The 23585-nt window shown below is 31.1% G+C and overlaps 1 protein-coding gene and 1 long non-coding RNA gene across 2 annotated transcripts in view; one reads left to right on the top strand and one right to left on the bottom strand.

The window, feature by feature from the left end:
* Nucleotides 1–23585, top strand: part of BCHE (butyrylcholinesterase) — a 75061-nt gene that overhangs the window by 15797 nt on the left and 35679 nt on the right. The gene's annotated exons all lie outside the window — the stretch shown is intronic.
* LOC308653121 overlaps nt 1–23585 on the bottom strand; it is a 51333-nt gene that overhangs the window by 24365 nt on the left and 3383 nt on the right. The window contains exon 2 of the long non-coding RNA XR_014022988.1: nt 15130–15193. This is a non-coding gene — a long non-coding RNA (uncharacterized lncRNA). The remainder of the gene's footprint in view (nt 1–15129; nt 15194–23585) is intronic.

Genomic DNA, 23585 nt, shown 5'->3' with positions numbered 1-23585 from the left:
ATCCCATATTTATAATACTTTTTACTTCATTATATCTAAGTAAATTGGTAAACACACAAAAAAATCTTTTATATTTCTACATATACTTGCTATTTCCAAAGTTCTTTACTTTTTCCTACAGTTTCTAGTGTTGTGGGTTATAGGAATTATACTATGGTGAATTTCACTGTGGCTTATTAATACATACATAAACTATAATTTGATCAATTTTATTCCCAGTATCTCCACTTGGCCTCTCCTTCGTCCTCCTCCAACCCCGTTTTTCTACCCTTGGGTCTCTCTTCTACTTCCTGTCTTTCTTTTCTTTTATGCCCCTAAATATTTATGCATATGAGAGAACATCTATGGTACTTTTCTTTCTGTGTCTGGCTTATTCACTTAACAGAATGCTCTCCAGTTCCATCTAATTTTCTGCCAATGACATAATTTTCATTGTTCTTTATTACTGAATAAAATGCCAGTGTGTAAATACACTACATCTTCTTTATAAAATTCACTTGTCACCTAGGCTGGTTCTATAACTTTACTACTGTGAACCATGTCATAATGAACATAGTTATACATCTATTGAGACTTTAACTCTTTTGGCTAAATACCCAGGAGTGGGTTAGCTGCAAAATATAGTAGTTCTACTTTTAGTTTTGAGGAAGCTCCAAAGTAACTTCCTTAGTGTCTTCACTAATTTACATTCCAATTAGCAGTATATAAGGTTTTCTTTTTCTCTACATCCTCACCAGCATTTATTATAATTTGATAATAGCCATTTTGAATGGAATGAAATGGAATCTCATTGTAGTATTGATTTGTACTTCCATGATAGCTAAAGATGTTGAAAATTTTTTCATGTAATTGTTTCCCTTTTGCATGTCTTCTTTTGAGAAGTGTATGGTCAATTCAGTTGAATGTATTATTTGGGGTATTTTTTAATATCGAATATTTGAATTTTTTTATATTGGGGAAACTAATGCTCAGAAGAGTGACTGGCAAAGAATTTTGTAGGCAGTCTCTTCATGCTGTTGCTTCCTTTGCTGACAAAAAGTTTTTAGTTTGTCCTTATCCCATTTATTGATCCTTGCTAATTATTTCCTGAGCTGTAGAATTTGTATTCAGGAAATTCCTGCTTGTGCCTCTGTGTTAAAAGGGTTGCCTCTGCATTTTCTTCTAAGCAGTTGAAAAGTTTCTGTATTTTGAGTTTATTTTTGTACAGATTGAAAAATATGGACATACTTTTATTCTCCTATACCTGGATATCCAGTTTTCCCAAAACAATTTGTTAAAGAGATTGTCTTTTCTCTAGCATATCTTTTTGGCAACTTTGTCAAAAATAAGGTAACTATACCGTGTGGGTTTGCCTCTGTGTCTTCAATTCTGTTCCATTGGTCTAATGTGTCTGTACTTATGAAAGGAGCATGCTGGTTTTCTTACTAAGGCTTTGCAGTATAGTTTAAAATTAGGTGTGAAGATGCTTCCACCAATGAATGCTTCTTTTGGAGGGGTTGGGGATTGAACTCAGGGGCATTCTACCATTAAGCCACAACCCAGCCCTATTTTGTATTTTATTTAGAGACAGGGTCTCATTGAGTTGATTATTGCCTCGTCTTTGCTGAGGCTGGATTTGAATTCACAATCCTCCTACCTCAGCCTCCCAAGCCACTGGGATTACAGGCATGCACCACTGCACCCATCAGCAATGCTCAAGATTAAACTTTTTCAATTCTGCATCTTTTGCCTTTCCATATGGATCTTTTAACTGTTTCTTCTTGTTCTGTGAATAATGTCATGGCTATTTTGATGAGGATTATATTGATCTATATAGATCCCTTTGAGTAATATGGCCATTTGATAATATTTTTTAGAATACTTTTTATTAATTTTTATTTTATGTATGACAGCAGGATACATTACAATTCATATTACACATAAAGAGCACAATTTTTCATATCTCTGGTTGTATACAAATTATATTCACACCAATTTGTGTCTTCATAGATGTATTTTGGATAATAATGTCCATGACATTCCACCATCATTTCTAACCCCATGCCTCCTCCTTTCCCCTCCCACCCCTCCGCCCTATCTAGAGTGTCTATTTCTCCCATGTTCACCCTCCCTACCCCACTATGAATCAGCCTCCTTATATCAGAGAAAACATTTGGCATTTGCTTTTTGGGGATTGGCTAATTTCACTTAGCATTATCTTCTCAAGGCCATTTGGTAATATTAATTTTGCCAATCCAAGAGTTTGTGAGGTGTTTCCTCTCATAGTGTCTTCTACAATTTCTCTCTTCAGCATTTTATAATTTTACTTTTAGAGATTTTTCACCTCCTTGAATAGATTTATGCCTATGTAGTTAATTTTTTAAACCTATTATAATTGGATTTTATTTTGCTGATTTCTTTCTCAGTGGATTAATTGTTGGTGTTTTTATAAAGTAATTGATTTTTGTGTGTGGATTTCTCATCCTGCCATTTTGCTGAATTTATTTATCCTTAGATCTAGAAGTTTTCTGGTGGAACATTTATGGTCCATCAATATAGGATCATATCATTTATGTATATTTTATTTATTATTTTCTTATTTGTAAACCTCTTATGTATATTTCTTGCCCAATTTCTCTGGCTAAAATTTCAAGTACTGCATTTAATAAGAGTGCTGAGAGTGAACATCCTTAAAGTTTTCCTGTTTTTAGAGGAAATGCTTTTGTTTTTTTCTCCATTCAATATGGTATTGACTTTGGGTTTGTCCTCAATAGCTTTATGATGTCCTAAATAGCTTCTCTTCCTATGTCCTTCCAGGTTTTTAACATGAAGCAGTCTTGAATTTTCTTGAATGACATTTCTGCATCTGTTGAGATGTTCACTTTTGTTGTTGGTTCTGCTCTATGGCACATTGTGTCTACTGATGTGAACAGGTTGAGTCATTTTTGCATCTTTGGAATGAAACCAATTTGATCATGCTATCCTGTCTTTTTCAAGTGTTATTGAATCTTATTTCCTTATTTTTGAAGGATTTTTACATCTATATTCATCAATGGTACTAGTATATACTTTTGTTTTCTTGAAATGTCCTTATCCAATTGATATCGGGGTGGTACTGGTTACATAAAATGGATTTCGACGTATTCCCTCCATGTCCATGTCAGGCAATAATTTGAGGAACTTTGGTATTGGTTCTTCATTAAAGATCTGATAAAATTCACCTGTGAATCCACATGATCCTGAGATTTTCTTTGTTGAGAGGCTATTTGTTCCTTATTCCTTTACAATGCACATCATTGGTCTGTTTAGGCTTTCTAAATCCTGTGGGTTCAGTTTTGGTAAGTCATATGTGTCTAGAAATTCATCCACTTCTTCTAGATTTTCTAATTTACTGGAATATGAGTTTTCAAAATAGTTCCTAAAGTTCTTCCTGATTTCATTGTGTCCATTGTAATATCCCTGTTTGCCTTCAATTTTATTAATTTGGATTTTTTTGTTAGTTTGATTGTGAGCTTATCAAAGTTGTTTTTTTTTTTGGACCAATTCTATGTTTCATTTACTTCTCATACTACTTTTTTTAGTTTATACTTCATTAATTTCAGTTCTGATATTTATTATTTCTCTAAGACCTTGAGATACACCATTAGGTTTTTTGAGATATTCTCTCTCTCTCTCTCTCTCTCACTCTCACTCTCGCTCTCGCTGTTAATGGGGGTGTTCACAGCAGTAAACTTCTCTCTGTATCCTGAGCTTATGCTTGTATTTTGTTTGATTCTAAGAATTTTAAAATTTCCCCTTAACTTCTTTAATGATCCACTCATAATTCAAAAGTACATTGTTCCATTTCTATATATTTGTATAATTTCTGTAGATTTTCTTGCTGTAGATTTATAAATTTATTTCATTGTCTGAAACAATGCAAGGAATTCTTTAAGAATTTTTGTGTTTGCTAGCTAAGGCTCACTTTATGGCCTAATATGTAATCATTTTTGGAGAAAGTTTCATGAGTCTCTGAAAAGAAAGTATATTCAGCTATTGTAGATAAACTAGTGTGTAGGTGTCTGTTAAGACCATTTGTCTATAATATAGTTCAAATCAGGTGTGTTTTTGCTGATTTTCTGTTTAGATATCCTGTCATTGGGAGTATGTATTGAAGTCCCCTGCTTTCATTGCACTGGGGTCTCTCAATCCTTGTATATTGAGTAACATTTGTTTAGTGAAGTTCCATGAGTGAATATTCTTGGCATAGATATTTATAATAATAAAATTAAATGCAACTGCAATTTTAAACATTCCATATTAATGAAAGCCCAGCATCCTATGTCTCCATTTGTAATTTCTGTAATTTCGGGTAATTTTAACCCTTATATATTTCAGTTAGTTTTTAAAAACTCATTTTCTATTACATTAAAAGATTTCATGAGGGTTGGAGGTGAAGCTAAGTGGTAGAGTATATGCTTAGAACGCATGAGGACCTTAGTTCAACCTCTAGCACCAAAAACATCAAAAAAATGAAAAAAGAAAATGTTTAAATTTGATTTATTGGCAGAAATTATTAAATTATTCTGTGATAATATTAAATAGTGTTCAAATTTTGTATCTTTAGTTACAATGTTGTAGATTTCTTACAAATAGAAGACACAACATAATTTTGGCCTTTCCTAAGTGTGATTGTTATGTATTTGTATTTTACTTGCTCTGATCTTCTTCTAATCCCATCTGTAAAAATGAACTTAAAACTTACCCAAATAGCACATGTTCCATATGTGTATGACAGAGAATAGCTTATAATAATATATGTTATAATAGCAAGACAACATATTTTTCCACCAAGAAATTATCAAAGCAATGACTTGGTGGCCACAAAAATAAAATAAAATTTGTTAGCTGCACTTAGTGATATACTGTGAGCACTATCCAAGTGATAAAAGAAATTGGTAAATTCCAATTTGGTTTGTTACAGAGAACAGAAGGCTAAAGAAGAAAAATAAGCCAAAATATAATTAGTACCATAAAATAGAGAAAATTCTTATTCTAGTAGGCCTCTAGTTCCTTCCTACTCTTGCAGAGAATTTTTTGTTTGTTTGTTTCCTATGTCCTCATTGAGTTATATCCAGAGCTTCTTCAGTGTATAACCTTTGGGGAAGCAGTTTATGATGCCTTTACAGAGTCTTCCAGATTGATGTGTTGACTACCTTGCTGTGCCCAATGTTAATCTTTCTACAGATCCTTTGCATATACAACCTCTGGCGAGTTACTTAAAATTCCCTGATATTTTTCTTATCTGTTAACTGTGAATATAAATATACCTGCACCATTGACATATTGAAATATACTTTATCATTGGCAGGGAATTGCATTCATCCTCCCTATTTAGAAAACAATTTCCCCCTTACCAGGCGTAAAATGCTTAGTCATATCTAAGATTGAACATGATTTTCCCCTCAAAATGTACAAATGTTTACTTTCCTAGTTTAGAACTATTTAACTAAACAATTACATTTTCAAACAAATAGCAGTAAACATCAAAATTAAGGCCATTATCTCCTTCTATATTTTAGTAATAAATCATTTATTCAGAACCCCTCTATAATTGTTAGTGTTTTCTAATGCTTTTTGTCTGATAAATATTATGACACATAATCTTTGTGTTTTTTTTCTTATTTTTATAACTTGAAACCAAAATTTATTTAGCAAAGGGATTTGGAAGTAACATTCAAGCATCCTACTGCTATTCCCACAGAAGAGTATTTTCTTATTTATTGTGTATCACCTTGCATTTTAAGTAATTTATCACAGAGGAACAAATTATTAAATATAAATAAAATGAATTATTAAACTTTTTGATGCCATGATTAACTGGCCTAGTAAAAAATATAAGAAGTAATGTTAACTTTTGCAATGTGGAGTAGGTGAGATTAAATTAAATTCTAAACCATAATTTGTTAAAACACTTTTAAAAAATAATTAGGACAATTTAAAAACAGGCATAATTCTATGTACTAAACTGACAAAGTCATAATAAATTACACACTTAACAGATTTCTAAAACAATAAGTATTGTCTCTGGTTTATAATGCAGCCACACACACATACATACACACACACAAATAAGAAGAATGCTTCACATTGATGATCACAAATTCATTGTATTTTTAGGAATACACTCAATAACAATGAATTTCCTAATACTTATAATGTAAAAATAGTTTAATAATATTTGCCATTAAATTGAAATATTTCTATTTTATCTACTTGTATATCACAGAAAGTAAAATAATTAAAATATTTGAATTCCACTTATTTTATAATTTTCTTGGCATGCCCTTTGGTTTTTCTCTTGGAATCATTTTGTATTTTCAACAAGCAACAGAAAAAATGGGAAAGTCAATAAAATTATGAATGGAGAGCCAGTGCTTCTTCATTATAAATCACCATATAGTAATTTAGCATGTATCTATGTTCATAACATAGTATTCATATAAATTACTTTATCAATAAGTACATTTTTAAATTACACATGAATGTACTTTTTATTATATTTTTCAATTAAAAATAAATATTCTGTTACTTCACTACAGCACACCTTTTAATAGGAGGTATTTTAAATATACTAGAGGAATATCAGTTAAAGTTACTTTTAACATGAATAATACCATCACACTAAAAAGGCATTTAACATATGGATTCTATTTTTAAGATAAAAAATGATGAAACTATCTCACAGCTTTTCAGATGAGAAAATTATGGGCCATAGAAGAAAAGTGAATTGCAGCCAATCGGTGACAGAACAAAGATCAACTATGACTTATATCTATTAACAACTATTTTCTTATGTTATACATTCACAAGCGTATCTTCATTATGAATTATTATAACCTGTTATTAAGTGTGCTTTAAAAATTTATTTATTTGAAAACTTGTAATATTAACATGTTAGCATGCTGATATCTGTTTGGTTAATGCTTCATAGATAAGGGATGAGAGCAGACTAAAAATGAACTACAGAGACAAGTATGCGAAAAACTGTCATCTGACCATCTACTCAATTATTACCAGACTTATAATTAGATTTTTTGACACATAATGGTTCATGTGATTTCCAGAGTGAAGAAGAAAAAATTCTCATCTTCTTATTCTATAATTATTTGGGTACATTACCGTAATTAAACCAACTGGAACATTTTGATGATTTTGCAGAATGATCAAGACTTAAATCTTCATGGATTTATTTTATTGCTATCATGACAGCATCAAAGTTCTATCACTTCAAATACCTTTCCTCCCCTTAGGGATTAGAGGAGTAATTACTCAAAAATGAATAAAACAATAAATGCTAACTGCAGCATTCCTGTAACTTGCTTCAACAGATAGAATATAAATGTAGGTGAAAAAACCTGATGCATTAGTACAATTTATTTGAAAAGGAAGAATTACATTATAAGACAATTTAAAGCATACTTAATCAGATCACTTGAAAAACTACTTTAGAACACAGCAGTATTTTACCATCAATGACAGGTGAATGAGATGGAAAAATCAGATGCCCCCAAAGGGACAAATTTATAAAATAAAGTATGTTCGACCAAATAATTCAGAATACTCTTTCATGGCATAGTAGGGGAAAACTAATGCTTTCTTAGCATAAGAGGGTACATTAAAACATTATATATATATATATATATATATATATATATATATATATATGTATGTGTGTACATTAAAACATTATATATATATGTATGTATGCATCCATATACTTGGAGATCATTTAATGTGATTTGTTTCTTATGTTTCCCCAAATGTCTTCTGTATTTGGAAAAATTATAACATTCAAACCACTTTGACATCTTTTCAGTCTAATATTAGAATCAATCTTTTTATATAAATCAAAATAATAATCTTAGAAATATGTTTCAAAATACCTGTCAGACACAAAGTAATATTTTCAAATATTACAAAGTAACAAAATACAGTAATCAAATATGACTTTAAATTTTTGACTGCATATGTTTTTCTGAATTTTACAGTCAGATATCACTAAAATGTGGTCAAATTGATGAGTTCCAAGAAATTATTCTTTCTCCAATGCTTCCCTAGTTGATAGCATTCAAGATCATAGACAAAAAGCATATCATCCCTTTTATGTTAATATTTTGCTTCTACTCCTTTACAACAACAGTAAAGGTACTATTAACCAGTAGAGTTATCAATTGGTTTATTACAAATGAATTATTAATATTAACTAGTCTACAGACCTTGATTAGGTGAAAACAAGAGAGTCTTCATACAGATTAAGCTCAATTATTTATATCAGTCTCTAAGAACTGATAAAAGATTTCTATGTTTTATGAATAGAGTTAAAATATTCATTTGGAAACTATTTTTAATCAACCTTTCAAAAATCATGGTAATAATTCATCATTGCCACAAATATTAGAATTTCAGAGTTTGCTTAAAAGCTATAACATCAGTCACAATTTTTTATTTGATTTGATTTGATTTGATTTTTGAAAGCACAAAAGCTGCAAATTTTATAAAACTCCTTTAAATAAAAGCATGCCTTATTTTAGAGTGCTACTTAATCACAAGTTAAAGTTGTTTACATGATTAGGTCCCATATTACCATAATTTGTATTTCTAATTTTTCATTTATTCCTCCAACAACTATTTTTGTAAGCGTATATGTATCAAATATTACTAAGTTGACAGTGTTATATAAATAAACAAAATATAAACAGGGAAAGAGGAAAAAGTTTGTCACAGTAGAAGAGAGGGAAGAGGAAATATTCACCTTGAAGGAACTTAGAATCTAGTAGAAGAAGAAAAAAAAATCATATAATGTAGTTCCCCCTCATCTGTGGTTACACTTTCTGTAATTCAATTACCAAATCACCTGCCATGCAAAAATATTAGGTGAAACATTTCATTTAAAAAATGTCTTAGTTTCAAATTGTGTACCATTCTGAGTAGCATGATGAAATCCTGTGCTATCCAACTCTGTCCCTCCATGATGTCTATCATATCATTGTCCACTGTTTCCATACTCTATATACTACCCCCCTTACTATTCATTTTGTAGCCCTATTGGTTGTCAGATCCACTATCACAATAGCACACTCCTTGTGTTCAAGTCTCCCTTATGTAGTAGCCTAACTCAATATCAAAATGCTGATGCTAATTATGTCCCTTCTTCCTATCTTGTAGGCACTATATCATCTCATTTATCATGAGAGGAAGAGTGAGTAGAGCACAAAAACATTCATTCAGAGAGAGAGACAGAGATCAAAAACACATTATTTTTTATAGTATATCATTTTACCAATGCTATGTATTATTATTTGTTATTACTCTGTAACTATGATTTATTTGTTTATTGTTTATTTATTGTGGTTTTGGGGAGTGAAGTAAGGGCCTCACAAATTCTAGGTAAGCACTCTACTAAGGAGTTTTATCTCGAGGCCTGCTATGCCTAATTTATAAATCAAACTTTATTATAGGGATTCAGTTTTAAGAACAAAGACAACAAATAGGGTTCAGTGTTATCTTTAATTCCAGACCTCAACTGATGGTGTTAGAATGTATTCCCCAGAAAAAAGAGGAAAATACTGAAATATGTACTAATATGATGAAATATATGAGAAAAAAGTATATTAAACATAGGCAGGGTCATAGACTGTGATAGGATTTAAATATATAATATTTTGAAGAGTCATAAAGAGCCTATGACAAAGTTATATTGAGTGAAGAGAGAGTAAATTATGTGGACATCTGTGGGGGGGAGTTTACTTAGTAAGGAGCAGACCTCTAAGGTATTTAAATGTTTGAGGAACAATGCTATGATGTGATTGGAATAGATATGTGAAAGAAAAGTGATACATAGTAAAGTCAGAGATGTACAGAGGGCCAATTTATATAGGATTTCAAACTTAGGCAAATCATTGCAACCCAGTCTGAGTGAAATGTTAATCCAGGTTCATAGAGTGGCATAATTTGACTTAAACTTTAAAAATAGTCCTCTGACTGGTAAGTGCACAGTAATGAAATGGACAGAAGAGCTAGAAGGCTGTTCAACATTTTAGCTGATAAATGATGATGTATGGGATAACTGAAATGAGATGGTCACATTCAGGATATATTTCAAAGGAAGATCTAACGTGATTTTCTGGTAGACTGGATATAGAATACAAGAAAACAAATGAAGAGCAGAAAGGTTTTTGACCTGAATCACTGTAGGAGCAGAGGTGTCCCTTTATTAGATAAAGACCATTATGGGAGGATGTGGTTGAGACACTGTAATTAGAAGAGCTATTTTAGACATTTTAAGATGCCTCTTTTGCAGACACATCAAACATTAAAAATCACTATTATGACAAAGAAGTCTGGAATTCCAAAGTAAAGTACGGGCTAGAGATAAAAACTTGTCCATGAAGATGACCTTTAAAGCCATGACACAGGATTATATCACTTGGGGAAGTGGTAGAAAGAACAATTGTATGAGCACTCCAAGGGTAGAGGGCAGGAGCACAGGAAGAAACCCAGCATGGAAAATCAATTGACTAAGTAAGTTAGAAGGCAAACTAGGAGAACAAGGTGTATTCCTGACATGGTTTCATATGGTTGCCATGTGATTGCTTGAGCCTCACTATGGCAATGTAAGAGAAATGGAATATTTAAGAGGCACAGCCTAGTAGGGAGTCCTTGTGTCACTTCCATGCCTTCAGAGGAAAGTAAAACATTTCTCTTGAAGGCAAATTGTTAAATGAGCAAGACTGACCACTGAATCACTCTCTGGCTACCTGGTATATCCTCTTGGTCATATTCCAGCCATCTATGAGATTCTCATCAAAACCAAATTGATGCAAGCTCCATCCCTTTGAACCTCCAGAACTATGAGCTAAATAAACTTCTTATATTGCTCAACTGGTTTCCAGTATTTTGTTATAGTATTAAAAATGGACTTAAAAATCCCTCAAGAACAAATGAAGAAAGTTTTTCAAGAAAGAAGTAATTTCTGCATCAAAAATAGAAGGATCATAATGAAGACTATACAAAAATATGTACTTGTGGATTTAGATATGTGATTATTGGTAGCAAAGGCCTGTGAAGTTTGGATGACCTGATAGAACCTAAAACCTTAATGGAGATTCAAAAAAGAATAAGAGGAGAAGAATCATAAATTACAATTTTTAGTAACTCTTTCAAATACTTTTATTCTGACATGAGCTGGGAACTCATTTGGAGGATGTGGACACCAGCAAGTGGGAGGCTTTTGATTGTTTCTGAGAGATCTTGTTTATGAGAGATATTGCAACAATTTCATGTGCTGATGGGAATTGCACAGTGATGATTGTGAGTAATTTGGTTTAGAGCCAGCACCATAACTATCCTCCTTATCCATTTATTTATTTATTTATTTTAGAAATTAATGCTTGTAAAAAAATGCAAAGCATTTGATTAGAACTTAGGTTGTCAGTAACTTAGGCAGTCAGGACTGTGTGGAACACAAATAAGAGAAATCAAGAGATAAGAAATGTAGAGCTCTGTAGAGGAACAGAACCAAAGAGGGAAAAAATGAAAAAAAAATATATATATATATGAGAATTTGAGTGTTTGAATATTTATTGATCTAGTATTTATAGATCAAAAAATGGATAGTCCCACATGGTTGTTTGCAGGCAGAGAACTGTAAGAATCATAGCTGCTCTTGTGAAGAAGACTCAACCTCCGAAGAAACAGGACCAATAAAGTTCTAAAGGGCCAATGAAGAAGCCCCTGTCTGTGACTGAAGTCCAGGAAGCTCTCAACAGAATCACTGGTCAGAGTTGGATGCAATTTGGATTAGTGAAGAAGCCAGTGTGTGATGTCTTCTGGCAATCACAGAAGCAAAGGAAGCTCTCACTCAAGAAAAGTGGACTTTGCATCTGTGTTGGTTTCCTCTTTTTTCCCACCTTTATTGCAAGAGGGTCCACAGCCTATTGGACTGTGTCATCCACATTCAGGACAGTCAACTCCTCAATTTGCTATCCCACCTGCCTATCATCTCTGGAAACACCCTAAATGACACAGAAGTCTCTTAATCTTAGGCATCTCTTCATACAATCAGATTGACAATCAGATTAACTATCACAAGAAGCAAAGGACAAATGAAACAGCTACCTACACATTCTAAACATCAGAAAGAGTTATCCCAGAAAGAGCTCATTGATATTTATTCCACAAAGAAAATTGTATTGGAAACTATTGGCTTAAAATATGTGCCCTATATTCCACAATAATTACTCTTTTAATTTATGAACTTTCTTTTGAGATGGGATCTCTTGTGTTGCTCAGGCTTATATCTAGCTAATGATCTCAAGTGATCCTCCTGCCTCAGCCACCCAAATTGTTGAGACTACAGGCACATACCACTAAAACCCGATATTCCTTTACTTTTTAAGATGCACGGAAAATAAATAATAGCTTTGTAAGAAGGTTTATACAGGAGACAAGAAACTTTACAACAGAACTGTAAGAACTCAAACTAACTGGAAGATAAAAAATTGGGGAAAGGTTTAGAAATGATCTCTCTTCCTTCTTCTTGGACTATACCCAAAGGACTTAAAAACAGCATACTATAGGGACACAGCCACATCAATGTTTATAGCAGAACAATTCACAATAGCTAGACTGTGGAGCAAACCTAGATGCCCTTCAGTGGATGAATGGATAAAAATAATATGGCATATATACACAATGGAATTTTACTCAACAATAAAAGAAAATAAAATCATGGCAGTTGCAGGTATATGGATTGCGTTGGAGAAGATAAAGCTAAGTGAAGTTAGTCAATCCCCAAAAAACAAATGCCGAATATTTTCTCTGATATAAGGAAGCTGACTCATATTGGGGTAGGGAGTGGGAGCATGGGAGGAAAAGATGAATTCTATATAGGGAAGAGGGGTGGGAGGGAAAATGAGGAGGCAGGGGATTAGCAAGGACGGTGGAATGTGATGGACATCATTATCCAAAGTACATGTAGGAAGACATGAATTGGGCTTCAATCTACTTTATATGCAGATATATGAAAAATTGTGGTATATATGTGTAATAAGAATTATAATGCAAAAAAAGAAAGTACATGTATAAAGACATGAATTGGCATGAACATACTGTATATAAAAAGATGAAAAACTGTACTCTATATGTGAATAAGAATTGTAATGCATTCTGCTGTCGTGTATAAATAAAATCAATTAAAAAAAAAAAGAAATGACCTCTCTTAGGTATGCTGGTATAAGCAGTGACAGAATATTGACCTGAGAACACAAAATATGTAATATTTTCTTTGTTTTATTGAATATTCATCAAAGCATTATATGATATATGAAAAAATCCAATTTTTAAATTAAATATGGTTATAATAAAAATAACACAGCTCTGAAAGAATATACTTTTCATGTAAAATACAAAAAAAAAATTAATCTAGCTTATTGAATGGTAAAATGTACTCAGATACTAAATAGCCTTTAGTAATTTTAAACCTATGGTCTTGTTGGTATTAATAACAATAATTAAAATTTTTGAACAGTTAGCATGCTAGCTCCCTGCTCAGGAGTTCATTTTCATTATCACAGCAGCACTTTATGAAAGTATAATCAACATCCACAGGTGGAAGGAGATAGTGAGTGTTACATTGGCTCAAATATCCATAGCTAATTTTATAAAACAGAGTTCCAAACTGCACTGGAGGAGCCCAGGTACATGGTTATTAAATTTTACTCTTTCTGTGTTGATTGACTTTGCATCTCTGTGACCAAAATACCTGATAAGAACAATTTAGAGGAGAAAAATAGCAGAGGAAAGCTTTTCAGTTTATGGCTGGGAAGCAGGGTGGGGGGGAAGAAATGGGAGGGGAGGAGAGGGGAGGGAGTTCTGAGAAGAATATAGACCCTTTTAGGACATGTCCCCAGTGATTTACTTTCTCCAAATTGGTGTCACATCCAAGTAGTATATTTAGCTATTAATCCACTGATGTAGTCAGATTCCTCATAATCACAGACTTCATAATACAATGATTACCCACCTCTGAACCTTGCTGCCCTGGGGACTGTGCTTAAAGCACATGAGATTTTGGGGGACAGTCCACTGACAAACCATAATGCTCTCCTTTAGAATTTTTGTGTACTAGTAGCAAAAGGAAAGAATAAATTATTGCATACCTCTTTCCCTTAGTTTCCTTTTCTCTGAAATGGATGATTTAATTACCTATATCTTGAGAGATGTAAATTTGAGAAATGATATATACTTGTGTGTGTGTGTGTGTATGTGTGTGTGTGTGTGTGTGAGAGAGAGAGAGAGAGAGAGAGAGAGAGAGAGAGAGAGAGAGGCAAAGACAGAACTGTAAGTGAAATTGCCAGATAAAATTAGGATATCAGGTTCAATGTGAAGTTCAGCTTGAAAAGAAATAATTGTTTAGTACAATGTTTCCAATAAATCTTCACAATACATCTTTATACTAAAATATATTTATTGAGCTGACATAATTTTTTTTCTTTCTTTTTCTTTTCTTTCTTTCTTTATTTTGGTAGTGCTAGGATTGTATCCAGTGCCTTGTACACACTAAGGAAGCACACAACCACTGAGCTACATTCCCAAATTTGACCTTCAAATTTTTTTTTTTTTTAAAGATAGAGTGAGAGGTGAGAGAGAGAGAGAGAGAGAGAGAGAGAGAGAGAGAGAGAGAGAGAGAGAGAGAATTTTTAATATTTATTTTTTAGTTCTCGGTGGACACAACATCTTTGTTGGTATGTGGTGCTGAGGATCGAACTCGGGCCGCACACATGCCAGGCGAGCGCGCTACCACTTGAGCCACATCCCCAGCCCTAACCTTCAAATTTAATTGAACTGTTTTGTTTTGTTTTTGCTGGGTGTAATAATTCTAACTGCAAGTTAATGGCTTGGGAGAAAAAAAAAAAAATCTAGCCCTAGTATGAGGGGTCTGATGAAAGCCAAGAATGATGTCTGTGGGAATATCAACAAAGGGTATGCAGGTTGGTAGGAAGAAAAAAAGTAAGGATCAGAACATCAAAATTAGTTGTTTTGACAACCTGCTCAGGTCAGCAAGGATGGAAGTTCTCAAGGGACACACTGAATTTCAGAGTTACTTACTTTATTCCAGAGCACTGCCTCGGGGCTAGGTTATGTTCAGCTTGTAGGTTCCTGGTTTCCCTTACTGGTCAATGAGTTGAAGAACATAAAAATAAACATCACAGGGGTGAAGGTTAGTAAAAGCTGTTAACATTTTATGAGAGCAATAGAGTTTTCTTCCCCTTAGCCTGAACTCTAAATATATGTTTACATAGATCTCATTATTTGTTTGCGTTTTTTTTATTTAGAAATGATAACCTCTGGATATGAGTGGTTTTTAACCTGTACTAAATATACATTGAATCATTTTAGTGAAACCCAAAAATAATAAAAATGAAAAATAAATCAAAAAGCATGTTATTTGTAGACTCTTGAAACTAATTCTGCATTACTCTTTGCAACCTTAGATTTAATTTAAATGATCTATTACTAAATTATTTCTTTATAATTACTCTGTACTTATCAAATATGAATTATTAGAAAACAAATGATTCAGACCTGGTACTATAAGGAAACCACCTACATTTATTACAAATAAACCATTGTGAAAGTAAAAGAAACTTAACATTCTTAAAAATGTCTAAAATTCCAGAATATTCATGTTTTAATTCATCTATCTGATCTGTCAATTTTGGATTCAGATATTAGTTACATAGGCCTATAATAGACTATGTGTAAACTAAAACAGTTTTTGTCCTCAGCCTTAAATTTTAGCAAAGAACCCCATCAATTGTTTTCCTTCTCTGTTTAATCACAGTCATTTTTTACTTTTCATATAGTGAAAATCATTTATGTAAAATAAATATGTAGTATTAAAGTAAGACAATTATTAACTTTTAAATATGAAATTAAATTTCATCTTTTATATCCCCTTTTCTTATGCTGTCAACATTTGTAGATATTTGATTTAAACTCATAAATTTCTTTTAATTATATTTATTTCTTTCACTTAGAACTAGGAAGGATTTTGGTATAAATAAGAGAGTTCAGATGTAGAATGAATTATAGTACAAACAATATGCTCCCAATCAACTTTTCAATGTGACTTAAGAGTCTTCATGATTACTATTTGTTAAAGTAGTACTTTATAAAACATTGGAATGCCACATAAAAGCTTTCCTATATAAAATGTGTTCTATATGTGTAATATGAATTGTAATGCATTCTGCTGTCATATATAACAAATTAGAATAAAAAAATTAAAAAAGTTTTCATATAATGTATATAATACATACCATATATATACAAATATATGCTATAGATATAAATATGTAATCAGATATATATATGTATGTATGTAAAAATCAAAGATAACAAAATGAGGAAAAATCACAATTTGTCTTCATTATTTATTTAAAAATTAGAAGTTTTTTATTTATTAATGGAAAAAGATATGATTATGTTAAAATCAACATAATTATTCTATCATTTGATACCTAAAAAATTAAAAATTAATTTAAAAATAGAAAAAATTACATCTATAAGTTATCTTTTAAATTTTTTGATTGTTTTGTTTAAGAGCATGTCATCAAGAGCTGATTTATTATAATTATGAAAATCTTATGATTGAATTCTGTGTAGCTTCTCTTTTTACCATATTTGACTTTCTGGTAAATGTTTCAAACTGTTATCTTGACAAATAAATATGTTGTAAATATTCATAGAATATTTGAGAATGAAAGATCAAACAGAGAATTATGGAACTCCTATTACCTTATAAAGTGTGTCATCAACATTTCTAGTAGCTTGAAATAATAGACAACAGAGAAAGGAGTCTCAAAAAGATCTGGAAGAACTAAAGCCAATGAAAAGATTACTGGAGCATAGTCCCTGAATGACTAGCCTGGATTTATGTACCAAGAAGTAGTATTTCAGAAAGCACCTAACACCCACATACTATTAGAGTTTGTGACCACTCACAGCATTATGCTTTCTTCTACATTTATGGTTGAACATTTTTTCACTAAAGGGGAAATAATTAGAAAATATTACAAATACATAAGAAGTATAAATGTTAGAAACTGGCAAAAAAAAAGTGGGAAGTTTTTAGGCAAAATATTTAATTTTATCTTATTTTTCTGATATTCTGAATTAGTTGAGTTCTAAATCCAAACAAGAGATGATTTTAAAATAAAATATTTTAGTCCATGCAGTCAAAAATATCAACCTAAAACCCCCTTTAAGACTTGGACTGTACATTTATTTGAAAGTACAATATAATTTTTGTATGGTTTTCTATGCCTAACACATGAAATAAATAGATAGTTATACAAGATGAGATAGTTTCTTAAACTTTAACACAGAATTTTAATAGTATTAAATGTTTCATTTTTTCTGTATTATAAGAGTGGAACATGAAATTTCAGAAAAAAATTCTTTGGATCCCAATTTTTATCCAATTATGGATTCATTTCTAAGAAATCATTGTGTAAGAATATTATAGTATTTACTTGTTTTTCAACACTTTTCAACTATTGATAAAATTGTATATCTCAGACTTGATACCAAAGTGTTGAGACTGGAAAAAAGACCCCAAACAAATTCTCTTAAAAAATTTATATTTGTTCTTAATAGAATTGAGGTAGTTATTTATTCTTTAAAGTCAGTATTCACAGTATTTAGGGTCCAGCTTGCAAATATTCTGAAAATTTGGAATGATCTATGCTAAAATAAATCTCTAGAATTTTAATGATGACAAAAACAGAAAGGAAAGAAAGGGGAAAATGAGGCAATATAAATTTACTGACATTCTAACATTGGATAATATAATGAGTGACATATTAACTCATTTAAATTTGAGAAGGAATTCCTCAGAAAATATCTGTTAGGTGAAGAGAATCAGTTAAATTGAGCCAGTCCAAATTTCTAGACACAGCTTGAAAGAGGCTTCTGACCTAAATATTTCCACAAGATCACTGAGGCACGTTGATATACTCAATTCTAATACTTTTACTAGTTTTTAACCACTACTGTGTTTAGCATTTATTCACTTTTTCTTGGCTAGGTTGGAACTCCACTCAATAGAATGTTAAAACAATGGTTATTCATGTAACTTACCACCTTGTAGTGTAAATATCAAGTTAAATTATCATATTGACTTCACTTTATCTCAAATACATTTAATATTTAAAAGCTGAAAACCAACATCCCAAAGTAGAATTTTCAAATGCAAATGAAGCTAATATTCTTTTTGTCAACTGAGCTTTGTGTTCCTTTGCAAATGTAAGTAGTTCGCTTACTCCTATGACATTGGCAGCATCTATTGACACACACCCTCCCATATGTTTAAATTTTTAAATATTTTATTATTTTTCTCCTGTCCCACATTCTTGTAGTTTATTTACACACTTATACTCCTCCATTAGATATAGATATTAATACATATAAATTCATGAATATATATGTATGCATGTTTTTACTTTTACTTCCGATTGGCATACTTTAGAATTAAATGGAAGTTTAATTTGAAGAAGCCTTTTAACTTTCACCTGCATGTGCAGAATCACTTCCAGTTTTGCCCCTTCTGTTGGGTTATGACTGCTTATTAATTATAAGGTCTAAATACCATAATTTCAGACTTTCTTGCATTTTACATTTTCACTTTTGAGCAACGTTGTTCAATTCCTAGGCTGTTATAGTCTAAAATTTAAATTGATTCTATTTTCATAGCTAAATTTAAAAATAAAAGATTTAAAAAATATATAAAATATTTCAAATCCCAAATAGTACTTGCAGTTTCATTTTTGTCATCATTTTTTTTTAATTTGTACTGGGGATTGAACCCAGTTGCACTTAACTACTAAGCCATATCCTCAGCCCTTTTTATTTTTTATTTTGAGACAAGGTCTTGCTAAGTTGCTTAGGGCCTCACTAAATTGCTGAGGCTGGTTTTGAACTTGCAATCCTCCTGATTTAACTTCCTTAGTCCCTGGGATTATAGGCATGCACCACTGTACCTGTCTAGTACCACATTTTCTTGATCCATTCATCTATTGACAAGCATCTGGGATAATTCTATAATTTGACTATTATGAATTGTGCTGATTTAAACACTTAGGTGGCTGTGTCACTATAGTATACTGATTTTACTTTTTTTGGATTAATACCATGATTCTATACCTAGAAGATCCTAAAAGTTCCACCAGAAAACTTCTATAACTAGTAAATGAATTCAGCAGTGTAGCAGGATATAAAATCAACACCCATAAATCAGATGCATTTCTGTATAATCAGTGACAAATCCTCAGAAAGGGAAACAAGGAAAACTACCCCATTTACAATAGCCTCAAAAAAAAAAAAAAACTTGGGAAACAACTTAATGAAAGAAGTGAAAGCTCTATATAATGAAAATTACAGAACCCTAAAGAAAATCAAAGAAGACCTTAGAAGATGGAAAGAACTACATTGCTCTTGGATAGAAAAAATTAATATTATCAAAATGACCACACTACCAAAAGAACTATACAGATTTAATGAAATTCTGATCAAAATCCCAATGGCATTCCTCATAGAAATAGAAAAAGCAGTCATGAAATTCATCTGGATAAATAAGAGACCCAGAATAGCTGAAGCAATCCTTAGCAGGAAGAGTGAAGCAGGTGGCATCAGTATACCTGACCTTAAACTATACTACAGAGCAAGTGTAACAAAAGCAGCATGGTATTGGCACCAAAACAGTTCGGTTTAGACCAATGGTACAGAATAGAGGACACAAAGACTAACCCACTAAATTACAATTATCTTATATTAGACAAAGGCACCAAAAACATGCATTGGAGAAAAGATAACCTCTTCAACTAATGGAGCTGGGAAAACTGAAAATCTATATGCAACAAAATTAAATTAAACCCCTATCTCATCATCACTTTTAATAAATTTTATTCATTTTCATATAAATAAAATTCCAATGAGAACATGTCACTCAACATGTTTTAGACAAAATTTTAATGTATTAATCTTCAGCTAAAATCTTCTGTTCTTTCAAGTTTCTCTTCCATCTAATCTGTTGTTCTTACTCAGTGTACCCTTTGAGATAAAAGCATCACACAAGTTCTTCATTTATAGGTAGACTAAAAAAAAAAGTTAAACGTATTTATTCACTTCAAATACTGGTAAGAAAAATGAGTCTAACAACATAGCATTTATTCAGGTGGGGAACTTGATTCTACAGATGGCCACCAAAGCATAGCTAATGAGCAAGTTACTCCCTTACTCCCAGTGATAATCTAACTAGTACTATTTGCTTTTCTAATTTCCCTGTTCCCTTCGTTGTCCACTATGCTTTTAGTAGATGATCTGAATGACTCAATGTCTTAGCCTAATCTTAGATGGAAGGCTAGCAACAATATAACACTCCAATAACAAAGGGCAAAATTATAAAGTAATAAAGCTATACAAAATATTCACTGAATATAAAAGATAGCCATCAGTCCATAAATAAATAATGAATGAAATGCTCATTCTGAGAATTCGCTTTCTTGTCGAATATATATTATATAAAATATATTATATATTATATATTATATATACATATATGTTTATATAATCTGTTGAAATATTTTGAGTGAGCACAGTCTTTGCAGTATAGACAATATAGATAACTTTCATAGATGTTTTCTCTGCCTTGGAATCTGCTGCTGGAGAATCACATTATGAACATAAATATAATTTTGCCCACACTGATTACAACTATAGATAACACAACTAATTCAGTGGTCAGTTATCTATTTTTAAGCATTCATGAGCAAAAATGCATCCTATTTGAAACTTGCTTTTTTTGTCTTTATAATAAACTTCAACTTCTTAGACCAATTTAGAAATAGAGAAAGTGTTTAATTGCAATTTAAATACCATGGTATCGCAATAAGCATGGTAAGTATGAATGAGAATTTTTAAATGATAACCTATTGTTATAGTCATAAAAATAAAAACTCTTAAGATTATGTAAATTCTTGTGAATGCTGTAAAATACCAAAGAAATTGGGACATTTTTCAATAAACCATAACAAAATAATTTAGCTTGATAACACCTTAGTTTAAAGTCTGACAGTTAAAAACCAAAAAACAATAGTGTTTGGAAATACTTCTCCTCAGCTTCTTAAATGGCTGCAAGTTCAATTATCATAAAAACCATGGCATATCTCTTAAGGAACTTGGCTACATTATCATATCATGCACTTTTCCTTAGAAAGTACTATAATGAAAAAGCATGTTTCTTTTGTATTACAAAAGTACATAGTCATATGTGTGAGGGGAATATATCTAACATCTGCCTTAGCATGTTTTGATATACTTTTGCTAAGTGGAACAGTTTTGTAGATGAGATTATTCAGACATGCACAAAATGGAAAATAATGTATTTTAGAGTATTTTAGGTGTTAAAACATCAATCAAATATTCATTTATCCCAAAATGAGGCAATAAAAATTATCTTGTATTTAATTTTTATTTGGGATGCCATACAAGAGACCCAGGAACACTCAAATTTGGAATAATATGATGTCATGACATAAAAACAAGAAACTTATATGAATTTTTATTATTAAAATTGGGTTTGTCTATCATTTTTGTCTAAATTTCAATATTTTTGTTATATTGGCTTAATATTATCCTTCCAATCCTACAAAAAGTACAACAAAATCAAGACTAAACATTTTTAAAATATAGAATTATGATAGTTCATAAAAATTCTGTCTTTCATGAACCGAATGCCAAAAATATTTTGAGCACTCATTAAAATAAATCATAACCATTTCTAATAAATATTAAAATTATATGGATTATTTGATTTTTAAATATATAAAATAGTCTTTGTATTTTTAAATATTTATACAATATAACATATAAAATCAAAAGGAACAAATAACTGTAAATATATCACTATATAATAGTGATAACTTTTTTATTATCTCACAAATAATTTTTTAGAACTTTTTAATTATATTTTACTTTTGAAATTAATTCAGAAATAAGATTTTATTCTGTACTTTAGGTCTCTATTTTGGTGATATGAAAGGCATTTTAGAATTATGTATATAGCAGTCTAAATGCTATTCAAATATTGGTCTTTTGAGTTATAAAAGAAAGTTACTATAGTATATTCATAGTTATTAAGATCAAATATTTAATATTTTATGAAAGAAGAGTAAATTGATATTAATTTAAATAGAAGATATTTTCTGAGGGCAATATTATTACATAGTGGATTAGATAGCATTCATTCCTAAACATTTAAAAGTGATATACAACTTTTTTCGTTATATATGTAATTCTTACAGAAAGTTGAGGTATGTATTTTTTAAATTTTTTTTTTACTTGTAGATGGACACAATACATTTTATTTATTTATTTATTTTTATGTGATGCTGAGGATCAAACCCAGTGCCTCACACATGCCAGGCGAGTGCTCTACTACTGAGCCACGGCCCCCCTCGCCTTGAGGTATGTATTTGATGAGTTAAAAGAAATTTTGAAATCTGTTTCTCATAGTCATATATGAATTCATAAATGGCATCTGGCATATATACCACTCCTTTTTCAATAGCTTCAGCTGAAATATTTACCATTTTTTAAGGTGGGCAAGATTATACTAGGTTATTAGTTTGTCTTAAAGAAATTCAACTCAACAAAATATTAAGCATTAAACATTCACTCTGAGTTACATTAAGAGATTAATAATTTTTTATTTGATCTCAATTATTTTTAAATGAATATTTCATTATATTTACTGTACTGATGATAGCTGTTTTTAAAACAGCTATAAGTGTTTTAAATGTATTAAAATATTATTGTGCTCCAGAGAGAGAAAACTTCAGCTATATTTCTTAAGGAAATTTGTTGGACAATAGAATTTGGGAAAATATTACTTTTCTTTTAAAAATGTCTTATTGTGAAATATTTCATAAAAATTTCATCTTGTACAATACACAAAAGTTGGACAAACATTATAGTTCAAATATAATTTACACAATATTCAGGGAATTTCTTTTGAACTTACGAAAAATGGTAGATGTTGGAAATTTCTAATTAATGTGAGGAACACATTTAAACATTTTCATTTGGTTCTGTAAACTTTTAGCTCAATTAAGAAAGAAATGAAAATTATGATGTAAGTGTTATTCTTCACCAATGAAATAAAACAAAGGAATAATCTCTGAAAGATAATATGTATTCATTCAACAAATATTTTTTTAATATTCATTTTTTAGTTGTAGTTGGGCATAATATCTTTATTTCACTTATTTATTTTTATGTGGTGGTGAGGATCGAACCCAGGGTCCCACACTTGCGAGGCAAGTGCACTACCACTGAGTCACAACCCCAGCCCTATGTATAGTCATTTAAAGGAGAGATTTTAAGGTTTAGAAGTTAACTCAGCAATGGCATGCTTGCCTACCATGTGTGATTCCCTGGGTTCCATCCCTAGACTGCAAAAAAAAAAAAAAAAAAAGACATTTTGATTCTATTTATTTAACATA

Source organism: Spermophilus citellus (assembly GCF_964194105.1).
Source record: "Spermophilus citellus genome assembly, chromosome: 7".
Taxonomy (NCBI): Eukaryota; Metazoa; Chordata; class Mammalia; order Rodentia; family Sciuridae; genus Spermophilus; species Spermophilus citellus.
This window is presented reverse-complemented; position numbering and strand designations above follow the sequence as displayed.